A 27081-nucleotide genomic window follows, 5' to 3' on the forward strand; every position below is an offset into this window, starting at 1 on the left:
TGGATGGATGGGTGGATGGGTGGATGATGGATGGATGGATGGATGGGTGGATGGATCGTGGGTGGGTGGATGGATGTATGGGTGGATGGGTGGATGGATGGGTGGATGGAGATACTTGGAGACTTGCACCCACAGTAGGTACAGCTACACCTTAGAATGTCACAGACACCATGAAGAGCTTATGACAAACACGGGCCACCAAAGGGCAAACTGGCCCCTCATGCATCCTACACAGTGCCCCAGTCTGCAAGACAAAGGCCCCGAACTTCGGCACCTTACGATGAAAGCCAAATCTCAACCCTTACTTCTGATAATGAAAAAGGCACAGCTCAGAGACATACAGTGACTTGTCCAGGGTCACACAGCCAGGAGGTTCAGAAGCCCTTTTTCAGAACCAGGTTGTCGGCCCTCAGGTGGGTGCAACGGCTCCGCCCACTTCTCAGAGAGTAAGATCAGAGGGTGTTTCATTTCCATGACAAAATGAGGAGGCAGAGTGAGCCAGACTGGGTCTGATCCAGGGCTGGCTTCATAGATGTGTGTGGGCTTGTCTCCCAGTGAGTCCCACACCTATAATCCCAGCAGCTTGGGAGGCTGAGGCAGGAGGATTGCAAGTTGGAGGCCAACCTCAGCATCTTAGGGAAGCCCTGAGCAACTTGGCGAGAACCTGCCTCAACTTAAAGAAATTAACTAATTAATTGAAAGGTCTGGGGATGTGGCTCAGTGGTTAAGCACCCTTGGGTCCAATCCCTGGTACCAAAACAAACAAACAAAGACAAAAAAAAAAAAAACACCAAATAAACATGAAAAACAAAGAAAATAACAGGTGGTGCAATGGCATGCATGCCTGTCATCGCAGCTACTTGGGAAGCTGAGGTCAGACTCAGGAATTTAGCAAGAACTTTATCTTAAAAAAAAAAAAATTAAAAAGTCTGGGGATGTAGCTGAGTCACTAGGCACGCCTGTTTTCCAGGAAAGTAGAATGTTGTTCAAAACTCCTTGAGATGCCATCATTTGGCATCATTTCCAAAAACAAACCCACGTGCCAATATTTCCCCATCAGGCATTAAGTGTTCTGCTGATTACAATTAAATCATGCAAATTCCCTCAAGCACCACCCTTGTTAGAAAGAAATCAGTTTGCTTAAAACGAATTCCTCGCCATTTACATCAAAAGAAAAATGAGGAGAGCATATATGGATGTAAATAAGTCAGTATTCCAAATAAATCAGAAGCAGTATGGATGGATGGGTGGGTGAGGGATCTATTTAAAACAGCAAACTCTTAGGGCAGGAATGCAAGCGGAACATTCCACACTTGACCTCTATGTAGTCTCATAATTGAAATGCAGATAGCTATACTGAAAACATTGTATAAAATTAACCAGGCACATGGCCCACGCCTGTCATCCCCGACATTTCAGAGGCTGAGGCAGGAGGATCGCGAGTTCAAAGCCAGCCTCCGCCAAAGTGAGGCCCTAAGCAACTCAGGGAGACCCTGTCTCTAAATAAAATGCAAAATAGGGCTGGGGATGGGGCTCAGGGGTCGAGTGCCTCTGAGTTCAATCCTCAGTACCCCCACCCCCAAAATGCATAAAACATGTACAAATATGAAAGCAAATGCTTTTCTCTCTAAAGCGAGAGAATTCCTGGGCTAGAGATACTTGGTTTATAAGTGCATCTCCACCTTGTACCTACATATATATTTTTAAAATTTTTGAACTCATATTTTCAAATGTCAAAAAGATACGGTGCACAGAGAAGAATTATGAATTACTATAATACGCAAAATTTCTAATTTCTTTAGGGATCAAAAATCAAGTTAAAAAGCACAAGGGAAATGGTATTTTTAACTCAACTTGGCAAACGATGAGCAGAGACCTTTGCTGGATGGTAGTAAACATGCAAATTTAGGCAGAGTTTTCATGAACATTTTAGACAGTGGGTATCCTGTCCCTCAAAATCTGCACATTCTTTTTCTCCGTGTTTCTATATGGAGATTTATTCTATATATAGAGAGACACACAATGAAGCTTTATGCCTTTTATCAGTATATTCTTACCTATGTTAGAAAATTTATTTCTCCAAGACTTGGGGAATGTTTAGATAAATTACACAATAGAACACTAGGTAGCCTCTAAAGTTCTCGATTTCAGAAGGATATTTTATCCTGCAGAAAAACTTCACGGTATGCATTTAGAGTGGAAGAGTTAGAACCCATCATTATATAAAGGTCAATGATCACAAATTTTTAAAACGTTATGTGGAGCCGAGACTGGTGGTGCGCACCTGTGAGTCTAGCGGCTTGGGAGGCTGAGGCAGGAGGATCTCAAGTTCAAAGCCAGCCTCTACAAAAGCGAGGCCCTAAGCAACTCAGGGAGACCCTGTCTCTAAATAAAATACAAAATAGGGCTGGGGACGGGGCTCAGGGGTCGAGTGCCCCTGAGTTAAATCCCCAGTACCAAAATAAATAAATAAATTATGTGCACATGTGTACCAGGTGTGTGTACATATGCATCTGAAGCAAGATGACATTCTTTATTTGTAATTCATTTGGGGACAGCTGGACTAATGACGGTTATTTGGAGATTTCTGTTTTCTGACACATGCGTGCACTTACCAGATTTTCTACTTATTTAAAATGAGGGGGAAAAGACTGCAAAGCAGAATTTAGTTCCATTGTCTTCCTGCTGATGAGGCGGTGCTCCACTTCCACGTCCCAAGCTTCTCCAACTTGATTAATTTGTGCTAATGGGAAGGAAAAGAAAAGGAGCCCGGGTTTCAAGTTGCCTTGAAGAGACCCTGATGCAGACAACTTCAATCTGATGAGCTCGCTCGTGACTGCAGCTGGCCCTTGTGAGATAATTATGGAAAGAAAAAAAAAAAAGAATACGGTTCCCTTTTAGAGAGATTTGTTGCGCCCTTATTCTTTTTGCAGACACCCGGCAAAACGCCGAACAACCACCTGTTGCAGAGAACTGAATGAACACAGAGGTTTTCTGTGGTGGGAAAAGGCCCTGATTATAACAGGACGGTAGCCAACACACCTTAGGTCTAAACTCCTGCATCTGGCCCATTTTGGGGACCCTTCATCAATAACCGTCAAACTGGATCTCTTTAACTGCAACCAGAAGAACGTGACCCTAAGCATCCAGTTGAAACAAGGAGATACATACAAGGTCCAGGGAGGGAGTCTCTCTCTTTCTTTTTTTGGTACCAGGGATTGAAATTAGAAGCACTCCACCACTGAGCCCCATCCCCAGCCCTATTTTGCATTTTATTTAGAGACAGGGTCTCAGTGAGTTGCTTAGAGCCTCACTTTGGCGGAGGCTGGCTTTGAACTCACGATCCTCCTGCCTCAGCCTCCCGGGCCCGCTGGGATTATAGGCATGTGCCACCACCCCCAGCTCAGTGATGGATTCTAATTAAGAGCACTGTGAGCCACAGAGGAGGGATTTAACCAGGGAGACAGTGGGCAGGACTGTGGGGGTCATTTGCACGAGGGACCCTGCCAAGTCCTTACCCCGAGGAGGCGCAGGATCTCCAAAGACTTGCCTGTTCCTCCATAATGTCACAGAAATTCCTGTGTCCCTGAAACTCAGGGACAGAGCAGGGGGCAGGAAGCCCCCAAGAGTGTGTTCAAAGAGCCCTGCAGTCCTTGAACTCAGAGCAGCCTCCTGCAAAAATCCAGAAGGTACCTACAGCTCCCTGCTGGATTGGCATGCATTTCAGGAGGGGAGGGTAAAGGACCATCCTTCCCCAGCACAGACAGGAAGCCGAGAGGGGCCCAGGCAGATCCTTGTCCATCAGCAATCAGCCTGCGGACTTTGCTCCGTGGTCAGTGAGGATTCCCAGAGTGACAAGTCTGTCATTAGAGCCAAACCAAGGGGCCCACGTGCCTGAGAGGCAGCACTAAGAGCCTGGGATGCAGGACTGGTGTGGGCTTCTACGTAGAGACCATTCTCCAAGGGGTCCTTGTTGGCTCAGGTAACTCAATCACAATAGGGTCCCTGCCGTGTCAGCATGGACACCAAGGGGCAGGGGAGCAGAAACAATCTGTTTAGGTACCTTGTCTCTACTGTGTACCTACTACATCTATCTACCACGTCTATCTACCACCTACATGTCCATCTGGAATCTATCTACCTACCTACCTACCAGCTACTACATCTATCTAGCCACCTACATGTCTACCTATAATCTATCATCTACCTCCCCACCATTTACTACATCTATCTAGCCACCTAGATTTATAATCTATCATCTACCTATCTACCTACCATCTACTACGTCTAACTAGCCACGTAGACGTCCATCTATAATCTGTCATCTACCTACCTACGTACCAGCTACTACATCTATCTAACGTCCATCTATAATCTGTCATCTACCTACCTACCCACCATTTACTACATCTATCTAACCACCTAGATTTATAATCTATCATCTACCTACCTACCTACCTACCTACCATCTACTACGTCTATCTAGTCACCCAGACATCCATTTATAATCTGTCACCTACCTACCCACCGTCTACTTACATCTTTCTAATCACCTAGATGTACATCTATAATCTACCATCTACCTATCATCAATATACTACCTCCCTATCATCTACTTACATCTATACACCTAGTCATTTATCTATTATCTATTAATCAGCTAAGCTATCTATCTATTTATCCTTATATTCTATATGTTTCTACCCTGGTCCACTCAACCATCCTCTCCCTCCTTCCCTGCCTTGTACCTACCGACCTACCCATTCTTTCTATCTATCTATCTATCTGTCTGTCTGTCTATCTATCTATCTATCTATCCATCCATCCATCCATCTGTCCATCCATCCATCTATCCATCCATCTTTATCTATCTATCTATCTATCTATCTATCTATCTATCTATCTATCTATCTATCCATCCATCCATCCATCCATCCCTCCCTCCCTCCCTCCATCTGCCCATCCATCCATCCATCTTATTTATCCATCTATTCTATCTTATGTTTCTGTATGTCTGTCCATCCACCCATCCACCCACCTAAGTCTCTATTTATTCAATGTATCTATGTATGCATCTATTTACCTATTTACATACCTACTTACCTATTTACCCATCTAGTCCACTGTCTGTCCACTGGTACATACCTATCCATTTATTTCATCTATGTATCCATGTATTGTCCGTCTGTCTGTCTATCTATCTATCTATCTACCTAATCTTCTATTTATCTACTTAACAAACTAAGTACATACCTACCCATTTATTTGATGGATCTATCCACCTACCTACCACCCACCTACCAATTCGTCCACCTATTCATTCTGTAGATCTGCCTGCCCATTCACCCACTCCCCTACCTACTTACTTACTACTTACTTACTGATTTATCTGATGGATCTGTCCATGTAGCTGTGAACCTATCTATCAACTCATCAATCATCTTTCCCGTGACCTAACATGATTGTTTCCATCACTAGTCTATGCTTTTCGTATGGCTCGGTTCAGTGCTAAGCACATGTGGATTGGCAGCTAGTGTCTTGGAACCGGGGTGATAGGGACATGCATGGCTTTGGGGGCCATGGAGGAAAAGAGACACAATGGCTGAACAGACAATGAGTGTCCAAGAGAAGCTGTGGTGTCGGGGAGTGAGTCTGACGCGGCTACAGCATACTCTGGAGCCAGGGTTCCCCAGAGACCCCCACCCACCCCAAGACTCTGAGCTAAGGAAACGTGTTGGCCAAGGCACCAGGGTTTCCATGTTGATTCTTGGAGACTCATCCCCGTCACTCAACAAACACCTCAAGCTGATCTTGGTTCTTCCCACTCCCTAGCACTGACTTGCACTTATTTCCATGTTTGTGCCAACCAGCACCCCATTGTGCCCCTTGAGGTGACCACGGGAGGTGGTTCAAGCCATCGCCAAGGTGGAGAAAGCTCAAGTGGATTTTCACCTCACAGATTCTGCCAGACGCTCGGAGATTTGAGAGTCTAGAGTTACCACACAGAATCCGAATTTTCTGCCAAGGCTGGTGAACGTTTTGTCTTAAGGGAAATTATATCAATTATATCAAGGGAAATTATTGAGTCTTTTCTGGCATTATCAAAGAGCCACAGCGACAAGAATGTGAGTTAAATAATAGTTTCAAGAGACCAAGAAGAAAACGGGGGATTGGAAACTCATTCTGGATATTCTTAAAAAGTGGAACCTACATTAACCTTTAAAATAAGGGATAGAACACTATTATAAAAAAAAAAAAATTAAAGTTCACAAAAGTTCTCTAATACTACAAAAGTATGGTTTCTGAATACAGAATCCAAATGACTTTGAGTTATCATTATGATATTCAGTGTTATTAAATGTGCTTAACTCACTTATCTTTTGCATTGGTATGATAATGTCCTCAAAAGCTAAGGATATTATTAGGCAATTTCCTATTTCTAGCAAAGAGAAATGACCTTTAAAGATACATTTATTCTACAATCCAAGTCTCTGTTCTCAGAATAACTAGTTTAACGCTCGTTTAAATTATTTATTATTTATTATTTTAATTTTTTTGAACTGGAGATTGATCCCAGGGGAACTCTACCCATGAGCTACATTCCCAGCCATTTTTAGATTTACTTTGAGATAAGGTCTTGCTAAATTGCTCAGGATGGCCTCGAATTTGTGATCCTCTTGCCTCAGCCTCCGCAAGTCTTTGAGATGACAGGTGTGTACCACCACACCCAGCTGAACGCAAGTAACTAAGCAAGGAATCAATGTCTGATGAGTTATTTTAAATGTGAATTAACTATGGGCTCATTAACCCCCACCCAAATTATTAGAAACTCAAAAACTTAAACTAGGGGCTGGGGTTGTGGCTCAGTGGTAGAGCGCTCGCCTAGCACGCTTGAGGCACTGGGTTCGATCCTCAGCACCACATAAATGTAAAATAAAAGACTATGTCCGCCTAAAACTAAAAAATAAATATTAAAAAAACTAAATAAAATCTTAAACTAAATTGAGTTTCCATTCACCTCATATGAAATGATATACAATTAAATATGCATGGAAAAATCCCCTCAGCCTGTACAGATAAACAGGGAAATATCTAAGGACTCCTGAATTCTAAAAACAGTTATTAAACTATAAAAGCGGGGGGAAACCCTAGGTTTTAATCCATAAAATGCAAGAATTTTAACAATGTGATACTAAATGGTGAATTTCCATTGTGTCATCAAATTCAGAGTTTAATAAAAATAGAGATACAAAGTAGTAGAGGTCTAAAAAAATTACTATATCAGCCGTACCAACAGGCGATTGTTTTAAACCTAGAAGCCTCTGCTCCTGAATTACAAAATCAATCTAATATAGGACATTTTATTACTGCCTCCTACCTAGTATTTTATTCTAATATATGCTGAGTAATTTGAAGTTGTAGTGGGTCACTTCCTAATTAACTTCATATGATATTACATTTTATATTTGTGTTGTAGATGGACTCCCCAAATGGCGGATTTCCACGGAATCTTCCAGAGTGTACTCCTAAAATACAGGGGTTTCCACAGAACTTTCCAGAATGCACTCCTGAAATGGAGGGTTTCATCAGAACTTTCCAGAAAGCACTGCTAAAATGGAGAATTTCCATAGAGCTTTCTAGAAAGCCCTCCTAAATATGAAGGATTTCCACAGAACATTCCAGAAGGCACTATTAAAATGGGGGAAATTCCACTGCGCTCACGCCCTAAAAAAAAGAGAGATTTCCACAGGATTTTCCATTGCGGGCACGCGACAGTGGAAGACTTCATATAAATAGGAGTGGACACCGTCAGGGGAGAGGGGTCCCCGAGGAAGAAGGCACAGACGCGCACCTGCGTTATGTACCTCTCCCTTCTTTTCCTCCTGACTTCCCATTCCCGGACTTCCCATATCCTTGTTTGTTGGCTTCGGAAGATGGTGTCCTGTGATCCCGAACACAACCTTTTGGAGATTGACTGAGGCTCCCCTGGGGATCTCCTGGGTACACGGGATGCATACAGGCCAACGCACCTTGTTTCTCTCGTTATTAATCCCTCTTCTTGCAACGCTCTGTCCTAGTAGAACCCAGGAAGTGGGGAGGAAAACCATTTCTTTTCTGCCTCTGGCTCTTCCTTCCTGTCAGTTTACAGATGTTTTTCATGTGGACACACATGTTATGATTGAGATGCGAGGTGTCCCCCAAAAGCTCATGTGTGACACGCTGCAAGAAAGCTCAGCTGTGAAATAATTGGGTTATGAGAGGTGTAACCTAGAAGTGGATTAATCCACTTGAGTGGACTCACTGGGTGGTGACTGCAGCAGGTGGGGTGTGGCTGGAGGAGGGGGTCCCTGGGCTGTGCCTTTGGGGTCTCTGTCCTGTCCCTGGTGAGCAGAGCTCTCTCTGCTCCCTGGTGCCCTGTCCTGAGCTGCTCTCCTCCTCCAGGCCCTGCCGCCATTTTGTTCTGCTCCCCTTGGGCCAGAGCCATGGAGTCGGCCACCAGGGACTGAACCTCAGAAACCGTGAGCCCAAATCAACTTTTCCTCCTCTAAAATTGTTTTTCTCAGGTCTTTTATTCACAGCACCAAAAAAGCTGACTGAAACTATACATCTGCGTAGATAGAGATAAATCACACATGCACACGCTACATTTTTTCTACATCATTACAATATAAAATGATAAGAAATAAAATATTTGCATTCACGCATCATGATTTTTTTTTGTGTGTGCGTGTGGTGTAGGATGGAATATAAGATGGAACGCACTCGGCCCCTGTGATGATCTATACCAAGATGCGTGGATTACAACATTCCCCTCCCAATTCTTCCGCACAAGACTCCCCAAGTAAGGGCCCTTCCCCTTGAAACCACGTCTCCACCATCAGCGATGCAAGATGAACACGGATTTAAGCAACTCAACTCGCAGAGAGACCCCCAAAGAATGGTCCCATCGCCCCCCACCCTCCACCCGACATCCAGGATCCACAGATGAGACATGACTGTCCAGTTCTCCACTCTCTTAAAATCTGGGACCGTCGGGTAGCCATGCTCCGTAGAAAGCGCCAACACTGACTTCTTTGGAAGACCCTGGGTCTCTGCCTTAAAACCGTGTGCTGTATTAGACATGCCTCTGAGGTGTCCCTGAGATGGGATTCAGGCTGCAGGGTCCTGGTAGGGACACCTCGCAGGTGACCCTGAGTCCTTCTAATGAGTCCACGGCCAAAGGAAGATGGTGCCCGATGCCCACCACTGGGCATCCCCTGGGTAAGGCCCTGGGCGCTCATTTCCCACTTAGCCATTACCTTCCATTTGATTTTTCTCCTTTATCTTCTCCTGAGACAACACCGTAATCAGCCTTCACTTCTGTAGCTGGAATTAACAGATTGACTCTAAAATATGCTTCCTTTTATGTGCACTGGACGCCCTCAAATATTCTCACCAGGGATCCACGGTCTACACGAAAAAGACCTCTCAGTACCACCGAAAAATTCTCATTTTCTCTTGCTTTGTCCGAAAACTCTATTTTAATAACATCCAACATTTTTTTTTTAAAAAAAAAGAGGGGGACAAATTAGAAAATCTGAGGACAAGATAAAAGCATTTTCCTGATGATCTCTTAAGTCTTCATCCACTTCAGCCGAGGGAAGAGATTTAATATGCCATGTCAGGGAACGCCGAGTTCTGAATTCTGAAGCGCGTTAAAATAGCCCAGGAGAACGGGCTCGGGTTGGGGAGACATAATGGGTATTGTTAGTAGGTTTCTAGGAGGCGCCGTTCAACTCGGCTACACTGAAACACTCCCACTTTTCATCCCGACGACGTCAAGAAAGGATAATGGATGCTGTATTCGTTTATCATGAATTAATCATGAACCTTTTCAGCCACATATTTTTAATTAGCTACAGACTCTGTCAATTTTTTTCAGGGCACTCTGCAGCTGGGTCTAAAGAATGTCAATCTCCTTTGGAGGCTAAAATCTCTCTCTCTCTCTCTCTCTCTCTCTCTATATATATATATATATATGCATTTGTCTGCAAAATTTATAGCTGTTTTCCAAATGGATAAAAAAAAAAAACAACTAAAATAAAATTACTTTGCAAGTGCTGAAGGCTTCCAAAGGCTAGATTAGAAATCGACGCAGGATCTTGTAAGATCAATGACCTTTAGAAAATAAATGACCCTTGAAGAGAGCCGGAAAGTTTTTGGTTTCCAAAACAGAGAAAAGGAACCCGGAGATCCTTTTGAAGAACAAATTGCAGCCATGACAGGAGCCCACGCGTCTGTTAAGCTGCTCAGCGTTAGGAAGGAATAGAAGCCCAGAGGATGCACCTTTTTAGCCACAGAGGATGGACCTTCTAGAAGGAGAATCCTCAGCTGTCGGTTTAAATTTAGCAGGGAAAAATATGTGCTAGGAGGTCACTGTCTTTTGGGGTAGTTATGAAGAATACAAGCAATAATAAGTGTGGTGAGGATGTGGGGGGGAAAGGCTCACTCATACGTTGCTGGTGGGACTGCAAATTGGGGCGACCACTCTGCAGAGCAGGATGCAGATTCCTCCAAAAACTTGGAATGGAACCACCATGTGACCCAGCTATCCCACTCCTCAGTCTATACCCAAAGGACTTAAAATCACCATACTACAGGGACGTGGCCATGTCAATGTTTATAGCAGCTCAACTCACAGTAGCCAAGCTGTGGAACCAACCCAGGTGCCTATCAACTGATGAGTGGATAAAGAAACTGTGCTATCTATACACAGTGGAATATTACTCAGCAATAAAAAAGAATAAAATCATGGCATTTGCAGGTAAATGGATGGAGTTGGAGAATATCAAGCTAAGTGAAGTTAGTCAATCCCCCAAAAACCAAATGCTGATTGTTCTCTCTGGTAAGTGGATGCTGATCCATAATGGGCGGAGGGGGGGGGTGGCTGGAGGAATTTGACTGGTCAAAGGGGAGGGTGGGGAGGGAAGGAGGCATGGGGGCAGGAAAGACGGTGGAATGAGATGGACACCCTCACCCTAGGTACATGTACAACTGCACATGTGCTGCGGCTCTGCATCGTGTACAACCAGAGAAGTGAAAAGCTGTGCTCCGTTTGGGTACCATGAATCAAAATGCATTCTGCTCTCATGGATAACTGATTAGAACAAGTAAAAAAAAAATTCTTATTCTAAATCAGATCCCTGAAAATAGAAGCACCCCAAAGATCCAGGAAGGAGGAGGCGAAGCCGCAGCCTCCTGCCCCCCCAGAACAGGCACCCCCCCAGCTGGAGCACCAAGGACCTACCTCGCCGGGTGCGTAGGGAGGTGCCCCACGCATTCACTGGTGGCTCAGCAGCACCCTGGCCTGCCCAGGACATGCCACTGAGACTTGGCCCCAACTCTGACAACCCCAAGCATCTCCAGGTGGTCTCCACCCCGGTGGGGAAGAGCCACCTACCACCAGTGACCACAAACCCCACGCTGCCTCTGGATTTTTAAAACCACCCACTTTCCATCCCCCAAGGTTCATCCAAAACTTTTCCGCTCTCTAGAACCATCCTAGGACACCACCTTGTCTCTTCATCCTCATTTTGATTCAGAACCAAGGAGAGACACCAGAGACACAGTGACTTGGTGGGCTGCGACCCCACGCCAGGGCTCTCCGAGGGCAAGCACGGTTCTGTCTTTGGGGACCTTTCCATATAGTCTTGAACCTGTCCCCTCTGAAGCCATCTGTCTGCCCCGTTTCTCAGAGCCTGCTGCTACAGGAGGGTGACCACAGCGTCCCCGCCAAGGTGGCTCACCTCGATGACATCGTGACATAGAGCTGCCAATTATTTAACAAAAGGTCTAAAGATTTTGTTTCGATCTATTTATTGTTGCGGAACCGGGAATTGGACCCAGGGCACTTTACCACTGAGCCGCACCCCAGCCCTGGTTTTGTTCCTGACGTCTGCACACATTTGGGAGCACTGGGGGTGGACCCAGAGCCCCACACAGGCTAAGCACAGGCTACAGCCCAGCTGCCCACCTGGAGACCTTGCAAACCCTGCGCATCTCCTCCCACCTGACCCTGCACACATTCACTGCCACCAGAGGAGTCCCTCTGCCTACAGCCGTGAGCCTGCCCTGAGCCTAGTCGGTGAACGGCAGCGCATGCACCAAGAGCCTTCCCTCTGCACCCTGTGTCTGCCACCTTGCCGATTTCACCAGTCTTTCAAAGATCCCAGACGTACACCGTGTCACATGCACCTGGGGCGAGCCAGGCACCTAGCAAGCCCCGGGTGCTTCTCCGGGACGGGCGACCCACACAGGCAATGCGCTCACTCACCTGGGGCTGGATTTCCGACAGTCTCCAAAGATCGTGAGGAAAGGAGATCATATGTGCTGGGCTGCGCTCAGCTGTCAGTGGCGATCGGCCAGCGGCACCAGGCTCACCCTGCAAATTTGTCCAAAAGAAGAAAAATTCATGAACTTCAAAAACGTGTGCGAGATACTCACATGAGGTGAGCTCCCTCTTGCGTAGAAGTTTCCTCGGCCTCAGCTACTCTGTCTACTCTGTTTAAGTCTCCTCCATCCTCGGGCCTTACCTTCCAGCCCCTGCCTCCAAGAAGTGCCCCCCACAGTGAATCCACGGAAAAACAGAGTCCCCCATGTTGACCTTCAGACGACCTCTTTCCCCCTTGAGAGCAGATGTGTGTCGTTACGAACGGGATGATCAGTTTACTGGGCACTGTTTTTAAACTAACGTGTACCACCATGCCATCTTCGATTGGCTCTGTGTACTGCATGTTTGTGCATAAGAGAGAGACAAAGATACATCTCTCCATATATACATATACCATCTAGGGAGAGAGGTAGATAGATAGATGCATTGATAGATGGATGGAGGTGGGGATGGATGGATGGATAGATAGATGGATACATGGTTGCATGGATGGATGGATGGATGGATGCATGGATGCATGGATGGATGATAGAAATATAGATGGATGGATAGATGGATAGGTAGATGGATGGATGGATGGATTAATGGATGAATGGATGGATGATAGAAAGACACATGAATGGATGATGGATGACTGAATAGATGGATGGATGGGTAGATGGATGGATGGATGGAAAGATGCATGGATAGATAGATGGATAGATGAATGGATGGATGGATGGATGGATGCATGGATAGATGGACAGACGGAAGGATGGATAGATGGATGGATAGATGGATGGACAGAAGGATGGATAGATGGATGGATGGATGGATAGATGGATAGATGGAAGGATGGATGGATGGATAGATGGATGGACAGAAGGATGGATACATGGATGGATGGATGGATGGATGGATAGATGGATAGATGGAAGGATGGATGGATGGATAGATGGATGGACAGAAGGATGGATAGATGGATGGATGGATGGATAGATGGATAGATGGAAGGATGGATGGATGGATGGATGGACAGAAGGATGGATGGATGGATGGATGGATAGATGGATGGATGAAAGGCTGGATAGATGGATAGACAGAAGGATGGATGGATGGATGGATGGATGGATGGAAGGATGGATAGATGGATGGATGGTTGGATACATGGATGGATGAAAGGATGGATAGATGGATGGATGAAAGGATGGATACATGGATGGATGGATGGATGGATGGATGGATGGATGGATGCATAGATGGATGGATGGAAGGATGGATAGATGGATAGACGGAAGGATGGATGGATGGATGGATGGATGGATTGAAGGATAGATGAACAGATGGATGGATAGATGGATGGACGAACAAATGGATGGATAGATGCATAGATGGGTGATGGATCGATGGATAGATGGATGGGTGAATGGACAGATAGATGGATGGATAGATGCATGGAGGAATGAATGGATAGACACATAGATATCTCAGCATTATCTACATTGAGCATTAGCCTCTTGCTACAGGAATGACAAAGTAACTAGCCAGGCGCCTGTCTTCTGCCCACCCACCATGACATCATTTGGTAAGAATGGAATGGCATACAGGCAGAGACAAACAGTAGGATGAATCATGTCAATATATAAATATATGCATAAGAACTATGGATATATATTATGCTTTTCCATCATTCTTTTTTTTTTTTGTATGTGTGTGTGTGTGCTACTGGGGATGGACCCCAGAGCCTCGCACATGCTAGTGAAGTGCTCTACCATGCAACTGCACCCTGGCCTGACTTCCAATAACTTGGGGGTCATACGGGACATCGGCCCCAGGTCCCTGATTTCTCATTGAATTCTTCTGAATAAACATAGGGTCACAAATGATGGCCCATGGGACAAATCCATCCCACGACCAGACTCTGCAGCGAGTTCACCACGTTTCATGTTCCAGTGGTCAAAAAAATAACATCTGTGAGATGTGCAGAGTGTAAATCAAACCCTTATCTGGGCGTCCACAAATGAAAGGTCTTGGGACATAGTGACATGCAATTCATTGACATGTCATCCACGGGTGCCTTTGAGCTCCGGTGTCCACGCTGGGTACTTGTGAGGGAGATTGTTTGGCCCGAAAAGGTAGAGATACTTACAATCTGCCCTTTGCAGAGAAGGCTTTCCGACCTCTGACGCGGATCCCTACCCACCAATCCAAAGGAGAGTTCCAAAGACGGCCCAGAAGGTGGCTTTGAACTTGAGGAAGAACTTTTTAACTTAAAGACCCTCCATGCGTAAGAGCTGACATTTCGACCAACACAAGCCCGTGTCCCCCACAGTTTGTGAACCCATCCGACCTATCGCTGATGCTTGATGACATATCGTCCCGCTCTGCGGAACCTACCCACAGGAGAACATCTCGTTAGGGAAAAGCCGCGACAGCATAGATCTGGGTAAATGTGGATCTTGTTTAAGATCCCAGCCACAATTTCTTAGCTTCCATCGGCATCCTAGAAACATGTCCCCCGCCACGTGCAGAGGTGACATTTGAAGCAGCAATCCATCTTCCAAGAGTGCCTTTTCACATTAGATTCTTGCACAAATGGAATGGGGTGCTGTCGAAGCTGATCTTTGGCTTCTTGCTGCGGGGATGACGAGAATGTCTTTCTGCCCACCCACCACAACATCAGTTGATAAGACCGGGATTCAGCGGCCGTGGATCTGAACAATAGGGTGACCCTCTCTCGTGACCCACGGAAGATCCAAATATCATTTCCCGTTTGTTTGGCCCACACCTTTCGGTCTCAGAAAGGAGATTTTTAGAGAGATCAGGGTGTGAGCTGTACTCACTTCTCGGTGCTTACCAGCCCCTGGTGCTGGACAAAGAAGAAGAATCACATCGAAATCGATGAAGTCACAGTCCCTGGCATAGTGGGGGGGTCAACATGGGACCACACTGTGGCCATCCCAAGAATGTACCCACAAACCCCCCCCCCCCGCACCCCGGCAGTCATCACCCCACAACCTTTTTTCCTGGACTCAACCTAAGAATCACTGTGAAATAAAACACTTTGTCCTGATCACGCACACCGTGCTGAGGAAACAGCATCTTCGGGCCACTCGGCTATAATCCTTGAGAGATCCTAACAAAGGTCGAGGGGGCCCAAGTCCTCAAGGTCACGTTGAGAGTCTAAGGGCCTCTCCATGCTTCAGGAAAAATGCAAGATGGGTCAGAGATTGGAAAACGCCAACGCGCATGATCCTGAAAATATGATTTCAATATGCTCACTGCTCACTGTGCAAAGGAGAAGAATTCCTTGACCAGTATTTGGAGTCGTCCAAAGACTGACATATCAATACCAGGCACCCTGGGCTCAAAGAACGGCATTAAATAATAATAATAATAATAATAATAATAACAATAATAATAATAATAATTTTATTATTATATTTATAATTAATAATAAAAATAAATTTATCATTATTTTTAAAAAATCATTATTATTTCCGGTCTTGTTTCCTTACCCTATGCTTTTTGGAAATGTAATATTTGCTCATCTTTTCCCCAATGCAAAATCCATAATCTAGTCTTCTGGCCAAAGCATTCAGAATTCCATGAAGCATCCCATGATACACATTTCCAGCCACTTTATATTTGCAATGCAGTGATTATGCATCACGATAACAGTCACGGTGTCTATCAAGGAGCGGTGAACCCGTCCCATAGAGCAGGGGTCACCAGTGAGGGCCACCGTCTGCTTTTGTCGATAAAGTTTTATTAGAACACATTCTGGCCGCCTTTGGCTCCTGGATGTAGCCGTCCCGTCTGCCTGTGGAAATGTGGCTGCGTCTCTGTCTTGTGTTCCCGTCGGCCCGTGTGACTCCCTCTCTGGGTCTCATTTCCTGGTCTCGTGAGGACAGCAGTCACCCCGAGTCAGAGACAACCCCCACACCAGGCTGAGCTCATCGTGAATTTCCTGATTGCGCCTGTTAACCCATCGACCCTTCTTTGCCCCCCGCAAAACACGTGTTGAAATCTCAAGCTCACCCTGGGACATTAGGAGGTGGGACCAGGTGGAAGCTCTGAACGGCCTTTGGGCTCTGCCCTCAGGGATCCTGCCGGCCAGAACATAGCCGCAGAAGCTTGCCATCAACCCTGGACTTCTGGAACCCAAATAAACCTTTTTCCTCAGTAACTAGTTCAGTCTTTGCTATCATGCGATCAGCAGCAGAAAACACAGCAGGGCAGGCGCCCCGCCTGAGTCTGTGGAGAGACTTGCGTGGGACCGTAACCCACTGCTTCCCTCCCCGGCTCTGAGTGTCCACAGATGTTCTCAGCATCCGTCATCGGACCCCAGGGAGCCTCCGCGACCTGCACGCATTTAGTGCGTGTGCACCACACACGGGCGTCCAACCTCCCTCCCACCCGTGTCTGCAGAGCTGGGCTGTAATTGCTTCCCCCGTTACGGGTGACAGGTCCCCAGGGCTTAAGGGTCACAGCACAGTGCTGCAGTGTCTTGCCTCTTCTGAGCCACACAGTGGCCTCAAAGCTGTACCCCAGGTCTGGTCAGAGGCCCACTGCAGGGTAGAATCTCACCAGGTAAGGCGCATCCATCAGCAATGGCCGGATACAGTGTCAATATGGAGCCATCATCCAAGGCACCACGTGTGCAAAAGCCCCACATCTTTTCCCTTCCACACAGCACAGAGGTATTTAGCCCCCAATGTCCTCAGTGTCCACGGGAAATTCGGTCCAGGACCCCATGAGGATACCAAAACAGAGTGGGTGCGGTGGCTCACGCCTGTCATCCCACCTGCTCCGGAGGCCGAGGCAGGAGGATCGTGAGTTCAAAGCCAGCCTCGGCCAAAGCGAGGCCCTGAGCAACTCGGTGAGACCCTGTCTCTGAATAAAATGCAAAAAAGGGCTGGGGGGTGAGGGTCCGTGGTTGAGCACCCCTGGGTTCCATCCCTGGTACCCAATTCACATGTGGAAGACGTCTTCCCGGCATCAATGCACAGGACCAGTGGGTCTTATCTCAGCCTCTCAGATGACCTGCGGCTGATGCTCAAGGTCACAGGTAACTTGACAAATGCCCCAAACCCCACGGCTTATCCCCGATGCTGGCCTGAGCTCCCGGCGTGCCAGGTGTGTGGTGGGGAAGCCCAGATCAGGGACTGGCCCCTCAGTCAAGGCCAAGGAGACGCTGGACAGTTAGCCGCGGAGACCTGGATCAACCCACCGGATCACACCCTGCCCCTCACCCCAGTGCATTCACTTAGTTAAACTAACACGCAGTTGGGCTGTAAGCAACCTCCGGACGGACGCTGGATCTTTTTAATACTTTCCCCAAGAGCGCACAAGCACATAGGGGTTCAGGCTCTAGCTACCAGGAAAAAAAATAAGATAATAACAAAACAAATCACAAAAACCCTGTGCAGGAATCATAATCCAGAGGCGTCATTGTATATACCAAAGACCCAGTGCCTCACGCCAATGTCACGTAGGAACGCAGGTCCAAAAATCATGGCCGGATCTCACCTTCCCCAAATCCCCCCAATAAACTGTTACCTGGCCCCAGAAAGCAGATGAAAGGAGGAGATAATTTCTACTCTTATTTTTTTTTTTCAAATCATGATTTAATTTCAAACTCTGATTTTATTCGAATTTTATTTTATTTTCAAATTGTCATTCATGCACAGCAGAGAAATGACAGTTGCATAAATCGAAGATATGCATGACATTTGGACATAGGTGAACATTTAGAAATGGGTACACCAAGCTTACGAACGTATCCATCACCTCAAACACTTCTTTTTTTGGCGGGGGGCTATCAGGGACTAATTCCAGGGGCACTCAACCACTGAGCCCCGTCCCCAGCCCTATTCTGTATTTTATTCAGAGACAGGGTCTCCCTGAGTTGCTTAGGGCCTCCCTTTGGCTGAGGCTGGCTTTGAACTCACGATCCTCCTGCCTCAGCCTCCCGATGGAGGCCCCCGGTTTGTGACCACGTGGCCTGACGCTCTTTCGGCTGTTCAAAGGGACCCGAGGGAGCCCAGCGCGTCAGGCCACTCGACCATATCCAAGCAGAGCGTGGGGACAGAGATTCCCGCCCTGGGCACGGGGGGGGGGGGCTCTCACAGGGGTGACGAGCGAGCGCTGTGCGCAAACCGACTGGCCCAGATGATCAGGCGGCTCGGCGATTCAATAAAAGCCTCTGAATTGTAAAAGTGGGCGAATTAAATCAAATGGGAAAAAAAAGGACTCAGAAAAGTTGTCAACAGGATTTCCAGCAAAATCACTAAAAGAAACACCCTGAAACAGCAGCTGCGTGAGAAATCTTTTTTTTTTTTTGTGGGTGGGGGGTTGCAGTGGAGGAATCTCCCCACAAAACCCCCATTTTTATGATCAAGGTAAACTGCCTTCATCTTGAGAGCCAGGACCACACCAATAGGTTCATCCATTTGGTACCAATGATCGAAGTGGATCAGCGACGTCATGAGTCTAGGCAGGTGGGGCGTGGCTGGAGGAGGGGGTCCCTGGGCTGTGCCTTTGGGGTCTCTGTCCTGTCCCTGGTGAGCAGAGCTCTCTCTGCTCCCTGGGGCCCTGTCCTGAGCTGCTCTCCTCCTCCAGGCCCTGCCGCCATCTTGTTCTGCTCCCCTTGGGCCAGAGCCATGGAGTCGGCCACCAGGGACTGGACCTCGTCCTCAGGTCCATCATCCAGTGTCTGATGGGTGACACAGGGAGGTGCTAGGGCCCCCCTAGGTCCCCTCCAAGGTGGGTGGGGACACTTCCCGGCCACCAAACTGAACATGGGACGGTAACTTCCCCACATCTTTCCGTGCACAAAGTGGCCCTAGAGAAATCCCCTTCTGAGTCTTGGTTGACGACAGCTCCTACAGAGTCCAGTGCAGAAATGGCCGTGCTCTGCCCGAAGGTCCAGTGAGCCTGTTCTGCCTTCCAGAACCATCCAGCACGGACAAGCCACATGATGGCGGAGGCCATGATTAAGGCACTGGTCTTAGCACAAAGGCCAGACGGGCAGCGGGGACCCGGGAGAGCTAAGCTCACCTTGCAGGAGAAGGGGGGGGGGCGGGAGGTGACCCCAGCCAGGGCTCCAGGTCACGTCTGGGGACCAGTGCTGCTCGCTGCAGGACAGAGAGGCACTTGAGACTGTGAGGGTGGTGACGGGCACTGGACCCAGGAGGACGGGGGGGCTCCGTGGAGGTCCAGGGGACACAGACAGGGACGTGTGTTGACTCTGTTTGCAAAATAAGTCGCCGAGGCTCTTTGGTTCACGCAATGCACACAGCCAAGATTTTTTTGGTAAAATACAGAGCGACATCCTCAGGGTCATTTGTACACAGGGTTCACAGGGCCACGCAATAAAGCAAACATCGTCCTAAATGCAAAAGTGAAGGGATCCTTCAAGATGGTGAGGAGGGAGCCTACAGAACGGGAGAATCTCTACCCCCTGCCCCTCAGACAGAGCACACGTCTCCAGGATCTATAAGGACTCAAGAAAGCCAACACCAAAAAAAAAAAAAAAAAAAAACAAATAACCCAATCGATACGTGGGCAAAGGAACCAAAGAGACACTTCACAGAAGAAGAAATTCCATCCATCAACAAATACATGAAAAAACGTTCAACGTCTCTAGAAATTAGAGAAATGCGAATTGAAACTACACAGAGATTTCATCTCACTGCGGTCACAATGGCAATCATCAAGATTAAAATCAGCAATAAACGTTAGTGAGGACGTGGGGAACAGGCACACCCGTACGTTGCTGGTGCGACTGCAAAATGGCGCAACCACTCTGGAGAGCAGGATGGAGATTCCTCAGAAAAGTTGGAAGGGAACCACCATGTGACCCAGCTATCCCACTCCTCGGGCTATACCCAAAGGACTTAAATCAGCACATACTACAGGGACACAGCCACATCCATGTTTATAGCAGCACAATTCACAATAGCTAGACAGTGGAACCAACCCAGGTGCCCTTCAACAGATGGATGGATAAAGAAAATGTGGTGTATGTACATAATGGAATATTACTCAGCCATAAAGAAGAATGAAATGATGGGATTTGCTGGTTAATGGATGGAACTAGAGACTATCATGCTAAGTGGAATAAGCCAATCCCGAAAAACCAAAGGCTGAGTGTTCTCTCTGATATGTGGAAGTTTATCCAACGTAAGGGGTGGGGTATTAAAAAGAAGAAGACAGTAGAAAGATGAGTGGCGTAGATAAAGAGGCATGAACAGAAGGGAAGAGGGACGGGGTAGGGAAAGACAGAGGGACAATCTGACCTAACTTTTCCATTTACATATACGTATATACAAATGTACATCAGGTGCATCCACAAGTCACTAAGTGCAAAAATACATCTAGGAGCTGGTGTGATGGCACATGCCTGTCACCCAGTGGCTCAGGAGGCTGAGGCAGGAGGATGGTGAGTTCAAAGCCAGCCTCAGCCAAAGTGAGGCCCAGAGCAACTCAGTGAGACCCTGTCTCTAATAAAACCTAAAAAACGCCCGGAACATAACACGCAGCCTCTTTTTTTATCAATATTCCCTAAACACCACAGCACGACCACGGTGTCCCCAGCATCTGCGTTGTATCAGGTTTTGTAAGTCGTCTAGAGAGGATTTGCAGTGTCCAGAACACACATTGTTTCTAGGTAAATACTATTCCATTATTTCTAAAGAGCATCTGGATTTTGGTATCTGCAGCAGGGTTCCCACAACCAACCTCCTGTGGACGCCGAGGGGTGCTTTTCAGATAAACCCAATGAAATGACCTTGACATTCACAGACCCTTGGACCCATCCTCTGGCCGTTCTGTCTCTAGAGATTGAAGTCACGTGGTCCTGCAGATCAGGGGACTGACGTCTCTGGACTCTTGGACCAAACTAGAGAGCCCTCCCTAAGATATGGACTTTGAGGTCACCCTCACCCATGTGTCTGTCAAGAGAGGGACAGACAGGCAGAAGATATTTCATCGACACCGCGGAATAGTATTCAGCTATGGAAAAGGATGCAGGTTCAAAAAGAGAGAACAGATGGGAAGTCACTGTTTAGGCGAACTGGTTCTGGCAATGGATTACGGTTAGAGTATTGAATCTTCAAGGCAATCAATGCTCACCCACGGTTCATCTTTCTATTCTGTGAGCTTCTTTACTTTTGCAACTGAAAAAAAAAAAAAAAAATCCCTTCCGGGGGTTGAGCAAGACTGCCCTGGCTCTCTGCCGGGGCAGCTCAAAACTCATGAGTCACGCGACCTGTGGGATCTAGGCGCCCAGGACTTAGAAATGCAACATTCATGAGCTCACCTGTCACCTGGACTCGTCTGCAATTGGAACTTCCTGGCACCTTTTCCAAATTGCTGACGGTGCTGACTCGGCCTTGGAATATGCAGATCACCTGATGTGACCCAGTCTGCCACCGAGGGCCAATCAATGACTTTGCAAAACCTCGGACGCTACCTCGAGATGCTCAGCGGCTGCTTTTCCCACCTGTATAATGGCACTCAGGACTCCCAGCCCTGCCAGGGTTCAACTGGGAAAAATCCTCATACTGAAAAGGTTAATAGTGCAGAAAAACAATACAGTTTTTCCGTACTACAGGGGCAGAGAGACATGTCACACATCTTTGTTTGATGTTCAGAGCCCCAATGGAGACAGGTGCATCCCAGCGGCTCGGGAGGCTGAGGCAGGAGGATGGCCTCCTGTTCAAAGCCAGCCTCCGCCAAACGGAGGCCCTAAGCAACTCAGGGAGACCCTGTCTCTAAATAAAATGCAAAATAGGGCTGGGGACGGGGCTCAGGGGTTAAGGGCCCCTGGGTTGAATCCGTGGTATCAAAAAAATCCCAAACCCAAACAAAACACCAGACATCCATGTGTATATATATATATATATGTACATATACACAATGGCACGCCAGGGGTCCCCGGTGGGTGGGCTGCAGGGACACTTTGTGCACAGAGAGCCATGGGCTGCAATGCACCACCTCAGCATCCAGAAACCCTGCAGGCGACCAATTCTCTGCCAAAGAGCCTCCTGTCGTCTATCTGCAGGTCAGCGACCTGCGACCCGGGGTCTGCACATTTCCAGGCACGCTCCAAGGTCCAGGGAACAGCAGCTCCTAAGGATCCGGCAGCCAGCCTCTGCCTCCGTCTACTTCCGTCTCCTAGTCAGCGTCGGATTATTATTGACATTGGCACTTGACGTATGTGCACTGAGCATTGTTGTTCCCGCCGACAGCACCGGAGGTGAGCTGGCCCCTGTTATGACACGGTGCATCCTGTCACTTATAACCTCAGAGCCCACGGGAAGCTCCCCTGACGCAGAGCCCAGGGTGTCCAAGGGCTGATTCCAAACACGCTGTGCAGAGCACTGGTTTTCACTCCCTCTGTCTTTCTTTCTCCCCACTCCCCCCCGCCCAAGGAATTAAAGCCAAGGTCTCCCCCAGGCTGATCCCCTGCCCAGCCACGGAGCCCTGACTTCAACCCTGCAAATTCTGCCTTTGTTTTTCCGTGCAATCTGGAAGAAGCTGCCCATGTAGCAAAACGCTTACGTTATTTTTTTAATCATGCTTTTTACTACTGCATTATCATGACACATAATAATAAGAGAAAAAATGTGGCTGCTCAGCAAACTTATGGTGATTTTCTCTTTGGTACTGGGGACTGAGCCCAGGGGTGCTTAACCACGGAGCCACATCCCCAGCCCTTTTTACACTTTATTTTGAGACAGGGTGTCTTAATGTTGCTTACGACCTCCTTAAATTGCCTAGGCTGGCCTCTAACTTGTGATTCTCCTGCCTCAGCCTCCCAAAGTGCTGGGATTACGGGCATATGCACCACTGTGCCTAGCGTCCCTGCCAACTTTTAAATCCTTGCTGTATTTCAGTTTTAAAGAGATGCCTGACATTTACCATTCCGGTTTTTGGGGAAGATAGAACTCATATCTAGAGATCTCTGCACCCCGATGTCACCAGCGATTACGTCATAATCACGTTGTAAATGAATATCGGCTAATTTTCCCATGGGGACATTCTGGCTAATGTCAATACGGACACCAGCTCTTGGGGATCATCTATCAAGGATCAAGCATTTGGCAAAACAAAGAGAGAGCATGCAGAACAGGGCTACGGGAGGGGCAATCTTTCTATAAAATAATTTCTGCATTTTAATAACATTGTTTTCAATGAAATTGTCTCTAACACCCTTCGAATTCCATCTGGTAAGGCATGACACAGAGGAGGTAATTGGTAAGTGCACGGAATCTCTTAACACCCAAATATGATGTCACATGGGCACAAAGTGGACATCAAAATTCACTGTGGACTCCTATAAAGCTCAGCCTCTTATCTGGGGGGGTCTAATTTACGAGGGATCACGTACATCAAATGTCTCAGCGTCTCTCTTTGGAGAAAAATATATATCCGGTTGGTTCCTAATTCACGTTCAGCATGCGTTGCCAACATCAGCTTAACGTTCCCTTAACAGAATTCGTACAAATTTTCAGAAAACGGACAAATTTCTAAGCCTCATACTCATTCCTCAGCAAACTGAGTCCTTTAATAGAGATGATCGAAAGAACAGGGAAACGCAGACCTACACAATGCTATGACGATCAGAAACAGAGACCACATTCTACAAGGAATGCAGCACAGCGTGATCACAAACACGCGTCTCCGTGGGCCTGGGCTTACACCCAGCAATTTCTGTGCACGCCTCTTAATCAAGGACAAAGGTCTGTTCTTTTTCATGTTTCTTTAGGATACAGGTTCACGGTGTCCCCAATAAGTTTGGAATCTGCATCTTTAAATTTTTTTGATACTGGGGATTGAACCCAGGGACGCTCAACCCCTGAGCCCCGTCCCCAGCCCTTTTTTGTATTTTATTTAGAGACAGGGTCTCCCTGAGTTGCTCAGGGCCTCACTTTGGCTGAGGCTGGCTTTGATCTCTCCATCCTCCTGCCTCGGCCTCCCGAGCCAATGAGATAACAGGCATGTACCACCGCGCCCAGCTGACATCTTTAACATTTAAGAAAAACTTACAAAGTGGAAAGAAACAATAAAAAGAAGCAGAAGTACTATTAATTCCCATTCACGATCCTTTTTTTTTCCTACCAAAATAGCAACCAATGACAATCTCAGAGTCACATCAGTCTTGCATGACACACATTTATACACGTTGTATCCCGTTTGGAGGCTGTGGTCCTAACGCTAGATACAACAGGTTAATTAACTTGTTTTTTTCTTTATATAAGCTATAACACAAATATAGGAGCCAAAGAAATCAAAGCCCAGAGGCTCCTTTGGACGCAGTACAGGGAGGTAAGTAGCCCAGACGCCCTGATTTTTTTTCTCTGTCCTATCTCAATATCTCCCTGGCACAGAGGCCGACGATGGCGACAGCGTGACAGCCGTCCAACTCACCCGCGGACGCCTGGCTTCACACAGGGCTGCTCACCGAGTTCTGGACCTGCGCTCTCAGGATCCTCGGGGCAGATTGTCACATTATCGCCCAGGACAGCGCCCGGCCAGGAGTTCCCGACGTGTGAAGATCCACTCGACAGCCCTGGCCGTTTTATCAGGCCATCCCTGGTGCAGAAGTCATCGCCGGGTCACGGACCCATCCATCATGGAGAAGTTATGTGGCTGCCTGCGTGTCCCTGCCTGGCCTCACGCCCCACGTGCCTCAGATGTCAGTCAGAGATAAGGTGCGCTTCCTGACCCGCGGTCCCCTGGGGGGGGGGGCTTTGCTGTCACCTCTGAGTCCTTCCCTGCCATCCGAATTCACCCACGGACTCTGGGGACCTTTGGGGGAAGTGGGGACGCACACGAGGTCCCCGAGAGCGTCTCCTGAACACGCTGCACTTTGCATTTCTTGCAAGAAAACACTGAGTGTGCACCAGACGTGTGACGAGGGGTGGGCACCGGGTCCCCGCTTGTCCTCTGTGCAGAAGCATCGCGGTGGCTGCTCCGGATGATCTGTTCAGAGTCTCGGAGGCACCTAAGAGAGTTCCCCGGGACGCAGTCCAAACAGCCCCGAGGAATTCATTCTCTTGTGGACACACCCAGGTGAGGCAACGGGCCCGGGAGGTCAGGAAGCTTCCTTCGTGGGTGCAGAGCAGGGAGGTGCCCTGGCAACGCTGACGAAATCCCCAGGGAGCCTCCAAACCCACACCTCACACAGTAACCAACCTGCAGGGCTTCTCTTTCATGTCATTTCCCACTCCCCCCATTTAGGAAATGACGAAGAGGGGCACGCTCAGCCTCTGTTTTCCTAACTCTGCTTCCAGCAACCAAACAGGGCTCACTGGGAATGACTCTGTGTGACGTAACGCGGCTGGCGTTCACCTATTTTCCATCCTTTTATTTATTATTTTTTTTTGTACCAGGGATTAAACTCAGGGTCCCTCGACCCCTGAGCCCCGTCCCCAGCCCTATTTTGCATTTTATTTAGAGACAGGGTCTCCCTGAGTGGCTCAGGGCCTCGCTGTGGCTGAGGCTGGCTTTGAACTCTCCATCCTCCTGCCTCGGCCTCCAGAGCTGCCAGCATGGTCCAGGATTCTCATCGCTCTCCTCTCCTTCTCTGTTGGAGGCCACCCTGCTTCCTCCTCCCAAGGACGCTTTTATTATTACTATTTTTGTTTTCTTTTTGGAATAGGCATTGAAGCCGTGGCCTCATTAAGCAAGCACCAAGCCAACCCCTACCTCTTTTTTTAATTTATTTGGAGGCAACGGTCTCCCTAGGTTATCCAGGCTGGCCTCAAACTTGGGATCCTCCTGCCTTAGCCTCTACGGTTGGTTGCTGGGATCACAGGTGGGGGCTGCCATAGTCCACCTCCCAAGAGTTTCTGTGAAACAAAGGTCTATCCTAAGGCAAACCTTCCTCCTCACTGGTTCCCAGCGGCTCTGGGAGACCCTCTGATCATGCCCTTGTTGGACAGGTGCTGGAAATGCACTCTATGCTGGCTCATTCCGACCTTCACCGGTACCGAGTCAGACAGCAGAGAGGCTCTCTTCGCTTGGTGCCCCTAGAAATGCACGATCAAAGCTCCGAAACCGGGAGCCCAAATGGACCTTTTGTCTTTATAAGTTGATTATCTTGGGCATTTGTTATAGTAACAGAAAGCTAACACAGCTTCTCAGTGTCCTGTCCGTGGCCTGAGGACCCTCCTTAGCTACTGAAATGAAGGTGAGAAGGTCGCACGGGGTGGGGGGGGGACACCCAAGGGAAACCCCCTCCCTCCCAGAATCCGGCTTCCACCATTACTAGTGACGTGGGAGAGGGCCCATCAGATAAGCAAGACGGAGAATTGTGAGCCCTCTCGGTGGTTTGGGGTTACTGTGAGTTTTAATTATCGTTCCGTTCCTGGGCTTCTACATGGGCCTGATCATGGTTCTCCCCCTGATGTATTGCCTTCTGCCGTTGGAAGTTATAGCTTTATTATTAAAGTAAAAACACTAAGTCCTCGTAAATTACCTTTCTTTAAATAGCCTTCCAGTCGGACTCCGGGAGGAAGGAGCCCGGGAAATTGATGGCCTCTACGGTTTTCCAGAGTCGTTTCAATAGCCCCAGGAAATGGAGCTGAAATATAGGCTTCTTAAACGCTATTCTTTATACATGAATACCACGGCCCTCAACAACCAGAGCCGATGAAATG

The 27081-nt window shown here is 47.7% G+C and overlaps 1 protein-coding gene across 7 annotated transcripts in view; it reads right to left on the reverse strand.

Moving 5' to 3' along the window:
• Sts (steroid sulfatase) overlaps nt 1-27081 on the reverse strand; it is a 183742-nt gene that overhangs the window by 148547 nt on the left and 8114 nt on the right. For 5 of the 7 annotated variants that reach the window (XM_048797393.1, XM_048797389.1, XM_015505243.2 and 2 more), the window contains exon 2: nt 12314-12421. The gene's annotated coding sequence lies outside the window, so the exon portion shown is untranslated. Of the gene's footprint in view, nt 1-2615; nt 2744-12313; nt 12422-24847; nt 24998-27081 lie in introns of those variants that run through there. The other 2 variants (XM_048797390.1, XM_048797391.1) reach the window with 2 other exon arrangements.

This window comes from Marmota marmota, unplaced genomic scaffold (assembly GCF_001458135.2).
Source record: "Marmota marmota marmota unplaced genomic scaffold, marMar, whole genome shotgun sequence".
In the NCBI taxonomy this organism is placed as follows: domain Eukaryota; kingdom Metazoa; phylum Chordata; class Mammalia; order Rodentia; family Sciuridae; genus Marmota; species Marmota marmota.